Source organism: Rhyacophila brunnea, unplaced genomic scaffold (genome assembly GCF_057557595.1).
Source record: "Rhyacophila brunnea isolate RB1 unplaced genomic scaffold, BYU_Rbru_1.0 scaffold_11, whole genome shotgun sequence".
Classification (NCBI taxonomy): Eukaryota; Metazoa; Arthropoda; class Insecta; order Trichoptera; family Rhyacophilidae; genus Rhyacophila; species Rhyacophila brunnea.
Window position 1 is genome coordinate 29,581,000 of NW_028232763.1, and position 14,142 is coordinate 29,595,141.

A 14,142-nucleotide genomic window follows, 5' to 3' on the forward strand; every position below is an offset into this window, starting at 1 on the left:
AGAATCAATTATGTTTTTTGTTTCTCACTTTCGGCATTCTATAGTTATGTGGTGTATAGGTACTTATCCAACAGTGGCGTACGGTCCATATGCTCTAAATCGGGGAACACAGAATCAATGGGAACTGAAATACCTAACGGGTGTGGAATAACCTGCAACCGATGTCGAGTGTGGAAGAATATAGGATAAACTTAAACACGTATCAATAATACGTCATTCTAAGCTTGTCATCCGTTCTGACAACTGCTCTCGGGTAATACACTGACTCTCATTCAATAGTCGTGTATTTAAATGTTGCAATACACACTATTACACGTCTATAATGTGTGTTTCATTTTCGTAGGACACTCACACATTCAAAACCCTGTTTCAAAACGTAGTATATTAGAGTATTATAATTGCCTTTCTAATTTATTTATTATACTGTTCTGTGCTCTAAATGCTCCGCATCCCCAGAGACAATCGATATACCTAGTTCTATACAAAAATATTATCCATGTACGTACCTATATAGTTATTGTGCAATTATTGTATTGTAAATTTTTCTTAAATTAACTTCTAAAGGTTCTATATTATATATATTAAGTACTTAATTAGGTAGCAAATAGTGGGCTATACATGTATTTTTAAGAGCATTCCTACAAACAAAGGTCACAGCATGCTCCTTGAGTATGGAAGTAGGAAGATACTCATTTCTAAATATTAGTGATAGAGTTAGTGGCGTAGCACCATCATAGCACTACCGTAGACCCACATTTGTATCGTAGTAACACGTTTCTTCATAGGTAAAATTTTCGGACATGTTGGTTTACTAAGGGATCTCGTATGGATTACATCAGTGCATAGGGCAAGTGCAGGGTCGCGTCACTTTCGGTTCATCACGACGTCTCGCACATCCCAACTTGACCTTCAGTGCGTGGCGGACAGGGAATCATTGTGACATCCTACAATGTTCAATCTTAGCTCCCAAAGAGATAGAGATTTTCGACCATTAATAGTATGGCGCTTGGGCCCTTACTCTAGTTAACAGTATATTTAGATTCTTAAATTTTAATAATAATGTTACCAGCGCATGAAAGAGCTTAACGTACTATATTGTATGATATAGAATTATAGATAATTAAAATACGGTTTCAGAGGGCTAGAAAATATTAATGTACTTAGGTACATAGGTACATTTTTTATATTCGTGTCAATAGCAAAATTAAGTAACCTATATAATATTTTAATATAATAATATGTGTGTAAATGTGACGTATTGTTGTTGAGATGTTTTTGAAGTAGGTACAGGCCCGTTAACGAGCGTGTCGGAGCGCATGCTTTTGGCACACTCAGGAACTTTTGACTGTCTATAAGCTTTTGCAGTTGAACTTAATCTTTGGTATTCGATCAACTACATTGAAAAACTATGAGACCTACTTTTACATTGTAAATGACTACATGTTGGATCAACATAAATGTTTGGATTTGTTATGTCGGTTTGACAACCTTTTTTCAAACAGTGGGGAAAGGGGGGAAGTTAATATTCGAACGGGTTACTTTATTTTGAATTTTCGTAAGATTTTAGGGTTTTGGATGAATAGAAGATTAACTCATATATGGTAGGACTGTCACCTTACGTCATGAGATCAAGCTCCGGGTGTATCTTGCTGTGTTTAGTCTTTCACCGTTGTCTGACATTGTAAGCCCTTCTTGAAGGTAGTTAGATATACATTAGAGGCACCGGAACATTCAAGCTACTATACTAGATACTACAAGATAGAGAACTCATAGGACGACTAACTTATTTAGCTACTATCTTAAGTAGGTACCCAAGTTTCCAGGTATATGCAATCATTTTAATCATCCTGATTGTTGTGTTTTTCATAGAACATGATAAAAATCATACGGATATCAATATTTTTTCTTGGAATAGTAATATTTTGTAATGTATCATTTGTGAACAATATCTCATTTAAAGAATGATTATTAATTGATAATGAATATTTTTAAGTCCATTTGGTGTATTTAACATGGTTAACTATGCATTTTGATTATATACTTTAAATTTTATATAGGTTATAACTACACAATTTATTAATAGTATAAATACATATGAAAATGGTATGCTTGATCACCAAATGCGACGGTAAATTTCACATACAATTATATAAACGAGATAAGAATTTATGCAGCTAAACTATTTAGTTTCGTCCAGAATAAATACTTAAAAAAATGACGTTAGTTTATCGAAATATCTCGGCAAAACTAAGTGTGCCATGTCTTTCTCCAGATTTTTTTTAATCAACAGCATTATTGCCACAACGATTTTACTTAGCATGCTACAGTTTTCGAGCGGTCAAGTGATTTGTGTTTATAAAAAAAACAACATAAATAATTTAATAACGTCGGAAGCAGTTTGTGAAACTCCAACCAAGGATGCGCATAATACATTCAGTAGCGAGGGTCTTGTAGCGAGGAAATGTAGATTATACGACATTGAAAACGGAGCATTTGCATCATTGAAAAACCTGCTTTTCTTGGATCTTTCCGGAAATTTAACGCACATGGATCTCTTCATAAATTGCAAACGTTAAACTTTTCGTCAAATCGCCTGGAAAACCTGAACAGACTTAAATTTCTGCAAAGTGCTGCGCCTGCGAACATTGGATGTGTCTTACAACGAATTAACAATAAATAAAGAATCAAAAACATTTTTCAACTATTTGAAACTTACCGCACTATACGCTTCCAACAATGTTGCTGTTACTCTTAAGACACTGCCTTGTCTTACAGAGTTAATAGCATTTAAAACGAAACTAAATCTGGGAAATGAATCCGATTATCTCGACCCCAATACTACTCTCCCATTAAAAAAATATTTACAAGAATGTTATGCAAATATATTTCCAAAGTGTGATCAAATCAAAACTTTTGATTTTTCTCAAAACAACATTTCTTTTATTCCTAAAACGATTTTTTTAAATGCACACGACCTAAGTTATGTATTTTTGTCAGAAAATAAGATAACGTTTCTCGATGATGCCCTGTTTAATTTTAATCCAAAACTGAGGACAATCAATGCGTCACACAATCTATTGGAAGTACTGCCGTATAATATTTTCTCTAAAAACAAAGTAATCACCGAATTAGATTTTTCAAACAATCGTTTGAAAACTTTGCCTGCTAGATTATTTTCATCAATGGTATACTTAGAGAAATTGTACTTATCGAGAAATAATATTGTCACCTTGCCACCTAAAATGTTCATAACGACACGAGAATTGTCCATCGTAGACCTCTCCAGTCTCCAGAAATATGTTGAATGACACATCTATATTTCTAGATAATTATTTGAAGATTACAATATTAAAACTTGCTCATAACAACCTTTCGTATACAGGCGTAGTTCCTATCAGTAAACTTAAAGCTATTGAAGAGCTTTATTTAGACTTTAATGATAGAATTGAAGCTCTTCCGCCCGATATTTTCAACTTTAAAAATCTGCGTAAATTTTCTTTCACCTGTAACTCTCTCAGCTATCTGCCGCCAAATGTCTTCAAACGTAACCTTTCTAATCTAACTGTGGATTTGAGAGGTAATCCTTGGCGATGTAAATGTTTTCGGGAAATGATCAATGACTTAGAAATTTCTGGTGCTTCAACTACATATGATAACTTGACGAATGGAAAATCACCTGTTTGCTTAATAGAAGAAGATTCTAAATGTAACAGATCAAGTCTTCATAAAAACTTACGTGTGCTTTGGCATTCACGTCGTCACTACACAATTTGCAATAACGCCAAGGGAAACGTGTGGTGAAGTTCGTCAATAATTTATAATTTCAAACTGCGTTAATGTTCTTTTTTTAAATCCTATCGTTCTAGCTTAATAATGTTTTAAAAACAAACTGACTTTTCTTTTCTCTCTTTTCGCAGCTAATTGTGTGTAACTAAAAATGGCCATATGTAAAATTCATAAGAGATATTTTCAGACAGTACACATTTTTGTGACATCGGATATTCCAGTTTTGAAATACATTATTTAGATAATCATATTTTACGCAAGATTTTTAAAACAAATGAAAACTTATAACATTTTTTTTATTTTTCATTTACATAACGCAGTTTTATTGAGTGGGCAATATACATATTATGAACTTATTCATACCAATTACTTTTCAATAATGTCAGGTATAATATGATAATACCTACTATTCCACTGTACTTTTAAAATAAAATATAAACAATTCTCATTATACTTATTTTATTTTTACCACCAAATAACAAGTCCCACTCCACATTATTATTCCCCTAGAGAACAGTACCAGTACCAACCTATACTGAATAATACATGTTTTGCGGGGAATACGTATTAGATACAGTCGCTCAACGGAGGATTTAAGAGACGAATCAATTTAATATGAAAATCCGACCATGTCAGATCCTAATAGGATCATTATGGGCATCGAGTGGATGTTTGTAATTAACAGATTTTATTTTTACGAGAAATGGATGTCAGCCACTTGCTCAATCTATTAGGTCTATTCTGTGACTCTGATAATTGAAAAACAATACGCGTAATTGCCAGACGCAGGTTCGAACCTGGGATCCACGACGCTATATAAAAATACTCTATTAATAAACTAAACAAAAATAATAGCAAAATAATCGTCATAGATAAAATAAATGTAATATGATTTTGCAATAAACTGAAAAAATAGCATTCATTTTGCTCCGCGTTATAAAAAAATAATCTACATTATGTAGTTTACCGTGTTTCACCAGTCTGCACTTGTTATGAAAAAATTGCCAAATACCTGGCACGTGGCACATATCAAAATAAGGGGACAAAAAATATTATGAAATATTGATCCCGATATACCTATATAACGAATTCGTACTCGGCTTATTTAGTCTCGTCGTCCGTATATTTGAAAGATTTTTTTGATGAACATTACAAATTATTGATCTTTCTGTTATTGTTTTATTTCTTCCACGCAGTTTTTTTTAATTCAGGTAAATTTTGAATCTGTTGGAATTATTTTCACATATTATGACAATTGTGATGTTGTAAAATAACAATATAACCGCGATTGATCTGTTGTGAGTCGCTGCTATATTATAGTTCTGATTTTATGTAGACAAAAAGTTGCCCACACCTGTCACATTAAAACAAAACATTTTCGACCATATAGCACTACCAGACCTTCACATCTCTCCACCACGATTCCACGCGGATCCTTGAATATATATTTTTTTCATTCGATATAATATTTTATTCTGCCGACTCGTCATGAGCATCCGCCGGCCGCTGAGAATGTGTGCGCTTTTCTTCGCCAGTATTAGAATGTTGCTATATTATGTGTAGTTTTTTCATAAGTAGTATGTGAATTATGCGCGTGTGTGTATCCGATTAGCGATGATATTATATACTTCAACTTGGTTAACATTTTCCGAAGCGTGACATCACTTTTTCAGACGTCCTCGCCGGACATTCCTATATTATATTCTTATACATACACGAATCATAAAGCATTTATATGAAAGTGAAAACAGTACACTGTATTAGTGCATGTAGCTTTAATAGCATATTATTCTTTCAATGAATTATGTATTAATTGCGAATCCACTAAACAACGACACATTTAAGAACTTTGACGAAAATTAATACATAGTAGAATAAAACCTTAAATTGTGAGAAAAATTCGTTCCGAATACGTGTTTGTAATCCAAAGCACTTGTGTATCAAATTTTCATCGATCGCACTGCTACAACCTTACTCGGGTGGTGCTTTTCTACAAAATTTTCCTCGTATTTCAAGACTTTATTTACTTATTAAAAAAAATGCTCGTCTTACAGAACACTCGCAGACCAAGTTACTTGCAATCCAAGGTTTTACAGTAGTACGTATATTTTTCGAAACGTCGGTATAAATTATTATAGTAGGTACTTACGTGTTGTTTGTTTCATTTAATATCCAATTATTAAGAGTCCTGTATTCGCCATTCGAAAAAACTCTTCATCGGAATATTTTCCTACCAGAATTAAATATAAGCTCAAAGCAAGTAAAATATACAGATGTAGTGTTTATATAAAAAACGATACGAAATAATTTGCGATACCTATAATAAAAGCCGATTCCGAGAATCGTAATGTTCAATGCAACGTGTACAACCAGTCATTTCAAATGGCACCATTTCTCCCATATTATTTTTCTGAATTTTCAAATTATAGTAAGATTTTAAAATAAATCATTCAAGTATTTTTGTCGTAGGTAAGTAGGTACTATTCTGTGAATGTACAAAATACTATATCTTTTCAGATGTTACGGTATTAAAACTTATATTTAATTCTTTAGTTCGAAGCAGACTTAGAGTGGGTCTATTGTTTGGGCACCGCATCAGTTGAAGTATGGCCTTATGGTGGAGAGGGTACAGAAGAAATTCTTGAGACTCCTTTACTTGAGGTTGTATGGATACTATCCGAGGCCTTATTCAACTGACTTTCTCTTAGGCATGCTTACATACTGCGGTCTGCAATTTAGAAGAAACTTTATTTAACTACGTATTTTTTTCGACTTATACGAGGTATAAATGAGAACTCTGCCATTCTGGGCAGTGTTGACCTCTGTGTCCCTGATAACTATCTTAGAAATAAAGACCATCAGTTGTTTATTCTCCCAAGGTGCAGAACCAACCTGCCACTGGTAATGCCAATTGGGAGGGCGATAACGATGTTCAACGAAATTGCTTCGGGTATTGATATATTCCACCTACGTGAGAATGAGTTTAGGTGGACGTTGTTTTATAAATTGTTAAAATAGATTCTGCTTAACTCATCCGGTGTACTTCCTTGTACCTATCTAATTTATCTACTGATCTATCTCTTTTTGTTATGTAATACTGTTATATTTATATATCTTTGTTTCTAAATGTCATGTTGTGAACGTCTTAAACTTATAATTTGTAATGTCCACAATATGTTATAAAAAAAATTGAAATATACGTATTATTCGCCAGAATTTTTACGCATTAAATATTATATAACATTTAAACAATATACCTAGTAAATCATATCAGGAATAGGAACTTTTTACTCTATGAAGTCCCACATCCAACATCAAAATCATCCGCAGTATAATGTTATGTAATAAACCGTATAATATATTTTGTTTACAGGCTTGCCAGGTTTTTAATTTTTTTTTTAGATGTAGGTTATCATAAAAAAGGGTTTGTGGTTTTTCAACAACACCAAATAAAAACCATTATTCTTCGAGTAAGATTACGTACCTAACTATTGTTATAATTAATCCATTCACCATTCTTGAATGTGCAGTTCCGGTGCATTGAAATGCAATCGTTATTAACTTCTCGCGATACAGTTTGTCGCCTTATTTACCTGATTCAGATAGTTACGCCTGATTGATTTTAATTATTGTTTATGAAGTCGGTAAGCTAATAGCCGATATCAATCGGAAATAATTACCAAGAAGTAAGTAAGAACAATGGCTAGCATATATAATCGAGCCGATAACGTCATTACGATATTTTATCATAATCTGCATTGTTACGTTCTTACGTGATCCAAATCTGTATGATACGTATGTTTTCTACCCTTTGCGTTGCTTTAAACATTGTATTATTCGATGTTAATAAATTTATAAAAATAACTGTTATTCATGACACATTGGATAATCTATTATTCCAGATAGAGCACAGATTTACCTTTCTATGTTGATTCTGTTGCTAAGCTAGCGGCTCCTTGGCTGTGGTTATTTTTGCCTTTACACGACTTCTCCAGCAGTCGTGTTTATTGTTAAATCGGAATTTGGTACTGGTGGCAGTCGTAGATGCGTCTGCCAGAATAACTCAGGATACATAGTAAAACATAATTAATAGTGTTTATCGTTATAAAATTAATATATTCCTTTTTATTGGTCATCCAACAGGACCGTTCACCGAAGTAGGTAGGTATACAACATTAATAAATATAAGACTCAAAATCAATTATTAACATACCTACTCATAATGGTTATAATAAATAATTACAAGATAAAAATAACTTTTTATATACTTACCACGTTTTTAAAATCATATAAACTTGACAATTCTATGTATTAATAAAAACTTTTTATTGTACTTGATAGAAATACTGAATAAATAGAGAATACTTAATTGTCATTTTTACATTTCATATTGATTTCCATAGTAACGCACGTATATATTAATAATTTAGTTGCTAGGACCCTTAGCAACCAACAATAATAACTTTCCATACAAAACAGAATTAACTGAAAATGAATTCAATTCTGCTTAAAAATGGCTAAAAGTATTAAAAGAATGCAGTGTCGTCGTGTTCTGATATACCTATTCTAAAAGTTTCAAATGCCTAGCTAGTCGGGAAGTTAGTTAAAAATCTTCATTCGTCCAATACAAATCTCGGACAAACAAGAAAAAATATATACTGGACACACAATACACAAAATAGGCGGAAATAGTAAGATTTTTTTAAATCGAACAGTAAATAAAGATATTAATAATCACACACAGTATGACTGAGGGGAGAAATTAAAAACAAGTGACAATATAATGCAAATTGAAAAACGAGAGACAGACAAAAAAATACTCCAGTTATCATAAATGGTACAAATTATTTCTGTAACTAGTAAACATAATTATTTGGAACAGAAACCTAAAAAAATAAAGGTATAGATTTAGAGTAACTTATTTCGAAAGACGCAAGAGAACAAAACAGAACAAACAAATTCGATCACTAAAATGATTCACAATACTACACTGTCACTTGGGTTTCCAACCTTTTTAAATAAAATTCCGGGTCATTTTCCGAAATTTTAAATTGACTGATTTTCCATTCGGAATTGAATTTTTGTTGGCTATTTATTGGCCAACCGGGAAATTTTTGTCGCGATTTAATAAAAAAAAATGCAAATCTTCTCAAGAAATCTCGGAAAATAAGTTGATTTTCTAAAAATCATGGATATATTGCTTCCCGGGTAAGCTCCAACCAGGATCCTGGACAAAGACTTCAATTACGAGACAATTCCGGCCAAAGCGGGACAGTTGGCAACCGTAAATGTTTAGCCGAGATTGTTTTTGTAGTATGTACATGCGATTTTTATACACTGATACGGTGTCAAGTTAAAGTAAATAAAAAACGAAAGTATAAAATATCAATGTCGTACTTGCATTGTTAAGTTATTTAAAATGATATACTTTATATTCAATACACATCAATGGGTTAATTTAAAACGTCTTGACCGGAAATGTGCGCATTGGACTGCGCTCAATAATAAAATTGTAGATATTGTATGAATGTACCATAGCTTCCGGTGGCAGTTTATTTTAGTGCAATGTTTTGTTGGGGTTAAAAAATAAATATTACGTAGTGTAAAATGAAGAATATGAGTACTTATAGTAAATATTTAAATTCGGACATTGTATAATATCGCTAGGTATGCATTATTTTTACATAATTTGACTCACTTGACACAGTAAGAAATAAGAATAGGTCGTTTAAAAATATATTCAGTTGGTATTAGAATTGGTTTTTTTTATCAAACGTCATATGTATTTATGTCTTCTGCATTGTTCTAATTAATTAATTGGTGGGCTATGGTGGGAATCGCTTCAGTTATTATCACCATTATTGATCAATATCATTATTCTATTTTCATTTATTTGATTTGTTGGAATATCTGGAATAATTAATATGTCATTGTACCATCACAAAATAAAAAAAGCTCTATAATACAGCACTGGCGTCCCTTATTAAGGATAGACAGGGCATTAAGATGTCGTTTTGTTAAAACGATTTGTTTTTCCATCGGCGCTAAATAATTACATCCTAACCAGGAGTTGATTTAATCATTAGCAGTCAGTCAGTAGTCAGAATAATCGTATGAAAGTAGATAGTGTCAAAAAAGAACAACCAAGACCACTAATTTTCATACAAACTTTGATAAGATAGTTTACCTTATTTGCATACAAAAATGGCACTCAAACCAGACTGGAACTTGCTTCAGGGAGAAATTACGCATGATTCCACTCGGACGGAGATTCGATATCTTTATCTTATTCTTTTTAATATATATAGGTAGTAACAAACCGCCCTTTGAATCAGGGAGAATACGGAGAGGAATCGCAGGAGAGAGAGGGTGGACACTATTTAGGTGAACTGATTTATTGACACCATTAACACAGTAGAAATTATTATAAGATAAGTATAATATAATATTATGCGTAATTACACAGCGCGTGTGCGGTACGCCCATGATGGCTGCGCGGTTTAAGCGACGTTCTGTAACGTCGAGAGTCCCAGGTTCGAATCCTGGGTCCGGCAAATACACATAGTGTTTTTTCAATTTTGACTCAGAGTATGGATAGGTCCATAGGACCTATATAATCTCCACTTTGGAGGCCCATATAGATATTATGATATTATTAGGAACGGGCATGTTGCGGGGAAAAGTATTTAGTGAACAGTGATTCTTCTTGATTGAGGTTGTGAATGCGGCATAAGCGTAAACCAAAATGTGTGATGAATCGGTTTTATTACCAATAATAGTGCACCGTCACAAAAAGCGGGTGTTAGTTGGCAATTAAAATTCATTAATTTCGGTTGGTATATTATAATAATGTCACGAACTATGTTTAACCGGGCATGTATAAATTTTCATTTCCTGTTGCGTATTTTCTTAGTTTCCATTTCCTCGAAATCGCATATTCGCGTCATTGTACGTGAAAAGTGAAGTAATGCCGCATTCATAGACTTTTCACTTTTGGCCGAATGTCGTGGGCCGTCGCGCTAGCAAAGTGAATCTAATTTTGAAAATGCCCCAATTACAAATGGCGGCACGGGGTTTATTTTTACTTACGCATCTCGAGCGCTTGGCTTCTGAAACAAATTCAATGCGTTGTTTAGGTGTTTAGAATATGACTAAGTCACTCACAGTGGCTTTCCTATTTATTTACCCACTGCAACACCACACTCATCGTTTAGCTAGGTACTTACCACAATCTGTATTGTGGTTCTAATTATAATATTATATTGGTCGCGTCATACATTAAAACAAAACCAGATATAAACATCGATTCATATCGGGTGTTTGAAATGTCGATTACATTCGATTTGTAAAACTTTTATAATGAAGTTCTACCACTTGAAGATCTGGGGATAAGCGAGTAAAATTGATAAGTATATAATTAAAAAAAAAAAGATTTTGGGATAAGTTTTCATACCACATCACCACATAATAATTATAATCAGGTACCTACCTATTTATGCGTGAAACAGGACTAACAAAAGTAAATATTTCACATAAAAAGTATTTTAGTTCTCGCATAATAACACGATTTTCGTAGCTAGATATATCTAGATTCTAGAGTCTGTCTTCTATAAGCTGGCGTGCCGGTCCCCCCCCCCCCCCGCTTCACCATCCATCACGTTCCCTCCCATTGAAAACTTGGACAGTTGAACGCGATGGCACAATGCTTTCCGTATGACGCGTACGCCAGTTTATAGAATACAGATTAAATGTTTTGATTTGACTTTCCCCCTTTCTATTAGTTACTTAAAATATTAATACGCATTACGAATAACCAATATATTTTCGTCGTATAGTACCGAACGGATAGTAAATGCAAAATTTGAGAATAAACCTTAGAACCTGCAGAATGTTCAAAAAACAGTTATGTACGTAGAATGTGTAACTGTATATTTAAGTTGACTTGTTGAATGATGAAAACTACCCTTATAAATCTATTAGTTTGATACAAGTTGAGAACGTTATATATGAACGAAACCGGCCTTGTGATAAACACAATGTGGAAATAACAAAAATATTTCAGTGTCTGTTATTTCTGATAATAATTTATTTCCCTCAAGTTGAACATTCAACAAAAATAATACCATTAGATACCCCAATATAGTGGTGTGTTTCTGAGGTGTTTCAAATTATGTATAAAAAATATTCAAGTATCAGATAAAGTCATCTTTCCATATTATGTATTGTGATAATAATTTCTTATTGCATTATGCTGTAATCTTATTTCTGTTATTTTTTTGTTATCTCCCCCTTGCTATAATTTATCTGTATGCAACTGAGTCTCATTCAGTGTCACAGTGTGAAATGACTGGATTATCTATCCTGATAATCAGAACATACGAATAAAAATAAATTTGTTTAGTATGTGCTATATTTTCATGTATATACATTTTCTTATTATATGTTACGAATCCCATAAAATACCTACGTACTTATCTTTTACTCACGTTTTCTTACTAGTCAAGTTGGTAAATACCAAGCTAAAATTGTGCTGAGATAATAATTTAAAAATTATATTAAAATATTAGAGAGGTCTACAAATAACAGTATATTTTTGAAAACTCATTTATAAAGTATCTTCCTTATTGTAATGTTGGGAACTTTTCCTCATTGTAGAGGTAATAATAAACTTAACCGAATGTTCTTCCTCGTCCATAATGTTTCTGTTTTTTGATTAATTATGTATGTTGATGTTGCCTACGATTTCAGTAGGTTATAGCACCCTATCACTATTATAATTAATTACCCTTAAATATCTTGAATAACACACAATTTCTAGATACTCTAATCACTCAATATGCAATTACCGCACTGTAAGTTTTCAAACTATTATGAGAGTACCTATCATTAAATTTTGTTTTTTTTTTCACGACCCGATTAAAATAAACGATTGCTCCAATCTTTCAAATTTAGAATTTTCGTTTATACGTGTATGTTTCATAAGTATTCTCCCTGTCTCGCTTTCTATAGCACATTTTTATATATATTCTCTCATACGTTACAAATAATTTAAATATTAATTCCACTAACCATTGATAAAATAAAATAATAAAAAAATCTGATCTCTCCGAATGTATTGCTTTTTTACTACGTCCAAGTATAAGCAAATGAAACACGTACTGATCATCCGGTTCAAGTATATTACACGTCATACGTACCTATTCATTTTGTTTTATTTTATACTGCATAGGGGTCACGATCCTCATAGAAATGCCGGTAGGAGTTGAAGTATTTATAAACATTCGGAAATAATACGCCGACTAGGAGAATAGAGTAGAGATATTGTTCATTTAATACAGTTTCTTGGAAAATAGTGTTTTCAGACAACTTTACCTTTTATTCAATGACTCGACATGTAGGTTAAGATTCTAATATGTGGATATTATGTAACCAAAAAAAAATGAAATACTTAATCTGGTGATTGTGTCATATTTCAAATTCAGAATATAAGTATTTATCATTTTAATTAATTAATATCTTTTGATATGATTGATCGTACAAATCGAGGAAAAATCAAATTATGTTACTTATATATTTCCTAACAGCGAACTGAATACCTAATTGAAGAAATCTTTGGTTCAATGATTAATAGAATTCTTAGTTTGTTCGAATGAACAAAATTGCACAAAGATGTTTACTTTATCTGCTATTACATAATGGATTATTTTATTCTATTGCATTATTCTGCGGTTAATGTATTTTCCGGCTGATGATTTTAATATTAAATGTTATGCATCGTTTATCTTTATCAGACAGCATGGCCATGGCCATTTAAATAAAATTTAATATGTGCATATTTCAATTAAAAATATTAAATTTCAATTATTTTTGCTTATATAATAATATATACATAATACAACAGTAGCGAAGGCTGAATATTGGACGGAGGTAAACTATTATAATAAACTATAAGAATAACAATACACCCTTAAGCAATGATCAATGCAATATAATACAATGACGCCTATTACACTAAGCATATTTCAGTTTAATTGATATATTATTTTGAAAAAGAAACCGACGTTTATTATTTCGTCAACGTGTAGCTTAATCACATATTTTCAGTTACGATTATAGACCCAGATAATTTCATGTACCAACTTAAATATTTCTTTTTGTAGTTTTTGTAACTGTTTGACAATCGTCTAGTATGAAGTCTTTGCAAGTGTAATGCAATATTGTGCAGTAATCAACAATTACAGTTAGACAACGTATTTTTCTGCTGGAGGTTAGTGTGTATATTATGAATTTTCGGTATTTTCCTGTGAATTGTGAGATAACTTTGTACGAATAATAATATCCAGTGTAGAAAGCGGC

At 32.3% G+C, this 14,142-nt stretch overlaps 1 protein-coding gene across 4 annotated transcripts in view; it reads left to right on the forward strand.

The window, feature by feature from the left end:
* LOC147078565 (uncharacterized) overlaps positions 1 to 14,142 on the forward strand; it is a 354,146-nt gene that overhangs the window by 260,322 nt on the left and 79,682 nt on the right. The window lies entirely within an intron of this gene.